Genomic DNA, 2,301 nt, shown 5'->3' with positions numbered 1-2,301 from the left:
CAAGGCTTATACGTTGGATACTGCTATTACAAGAATTTGATTTGGAAATTAAGGATAGGAGTGGTAACCAGAATTTAGTGGCGGACCACTTGAGTCGCCTTGAGCACATTTTAGATGACCCCACTCCTATAGCTGATAATTTCCCATTTGATAATATGCAAGCAGTATTTGAGGTAGTCCCTTGGTATGCACTTGTAGCTAATTATCTAGTTAGCCGCACTTTTCCTCCAAACTTTTCTAAGCATCAAAGAGACAAGCTGAAAAGCGAGTCTAAATATTATATATGGGATGACCCATATTTATAGAGATGTGGCGCTGACCAGGTAATTAGACTGTGTGTGCCTCAATCAGAATTTCAGTCCATCTTAGAGGCCTGTCACTCATCTGAGAGTGGAGGACATTTTGGCTCTCAAAGAACAACTAGAAAAATCTTAGACTATGGATTCTGGTGGCCTACACTTTTTAGAGACGCTGTTGAATTTTGTAGATCTTGTTTCCCATGCCAAAAATTTGGTAATATATCCAGGAGGGATGAAATGCCTCAACAAATTATACTTTTCTGTGAAATTTTTGACGTTTGGGGAATTGACTTCATGGGTCCATTTCCAAATTCTAATGGTTACTTTTATATATTGTTAGCTGTGGATTATGTTTCCAAATGGGTGGAAGCAATTCCTACCTGCACTGATGATGCTAACACTGTTGTTTCCTTTGTGAGAAAACACATTATTTGTCGCTTTGGATCACCACGAGCAATTGTGAGCGATCAAGGCACCCATTTTTGTAACAGGAGACTAACAGGATTAATGAAGAAGCATGGAATAATTCATAAGGTTGCAACAGCCTACCATCCTCAGACTAATGGGCAAGCCAAGGTGTCAAACAGAGAAATAAAGTGTATCTTGCAGAAGATAGTCAAACCTCATAGAAGAGATTGGAGCAACAGGCTACAAGATGCACTTTGGGCGTACAGAACTGCATACAAGACACCCATTGGGATGAGTCCTTTCCCCTTAATCTATGGAAAAGCTTGTCATCTCCCTGTTGAAGTCGAGCACAAAGCCTTTTGGGCAGTAAAGGAGTGCAACATGGGAATTGAGGAAGCCGGAGCTGAAAGGAAATTGCAACTGCAAGAATTGGAAAGCCTTCGCCTAGAAGCTTATGAGAATTCAAGACTATACAAGGAGAAGATGAAGGATGTACATGATCAGCACATTAAGAGAAAAGAGTTCCAACCTGGGGACTTAGTCCTCCTTTACAAATCTCGATTGAGACTCATGCCAGGCAAGTTGAGATCAAGATGGGATGGTCCATAAAGAGTAGAGAAGGCCGAACCGTACGGAGTTTATCACCTAAGCCATCCTTCAAGCTCTGAACTTATCAAATTTAATGGACATCGTTTAAAGCTGTACCATGGAGAGAGGATGCAAAAAAACAAGGAGCTCGAGATCTTTCTCTTGGAAGATCCTCACATAGCTGAAGATTGAGCTAATGGAGCGTCCAACTTACAGACGTTAAAGCAAAGTGCTAGGTGGGAGACAACCCACCATGGTATGATCGTTCTTTTCTTTATTTTTAGTTTTTTCTATTTAATAACTCTTCTCTTTATTAGTACATTTCATGCATTTGCATTTACATACTTTTATTTTTAATTTTAATTGAAAAAAAAAGGGATTGCACGACGCGACCGCATCATTGACGCGTCCGCGTCGCAAGGAGATGGGAGAAAATAAAAAAAACAAACAGAGAGTCACGCAGGAGCGTGGCTGGAGGCGTGCCAATGGCACAAATTGCCCTACGCGACCGCGTCGCTGACGCGCCTTCGTCACATGGGAACATTGGCCTCCCACGCGACCACGTGACCCACGCGGCCGCGTGCCCTAGAATTCGACGTCAAAAGGTGCACGACCGAAAGTTATGCTAGAGTGGTGCTGGATTGGTGCTGAACGCACAATCCTTCCCATGCGGCCGCGTGACCGACGCGACCGCGTCATATCCTTCTAATGGCCACTCACGCGATCGCATGCCCCACGCGATCGCGTCACCCAATATTTGGCAATCAATGATTTTGAATAGAGAGTTGTGCGAGTGCGAGGCTGCCCTCGCGCCAGTGGCATAAAATGGGTCACGCGACCGCGTGACCGACGTGACCACGTCAATCAGTATCAGCGCAAGTCGTGCGACCGCGTGCCCACGCGACCGCGTTGATTGCGCCGCACAGCTTCCCTGATTTGCTACCTATCTTATCTTTTTCTCCTCAAATCCTATTTTCTCTTTTTCCTCCTCCCTTCTTCCTTCCTC

This window comes from Arachis ipaensis, chromosome B02 (assembly GCF_000816755.2).
Source record: "Arachis ipaensis cultivar K30076 chromosome B02, Araip1.1, whole genome shotgun sequence".
NCBI lineage: Eukaryota > Viridiplantae > Streptophyta > Magnoliopsida > Fabales > Fabaceae > Arachis > Arachis ipaensis.
Note: the sequence above shows the minus strand (reverse complement) of the source record.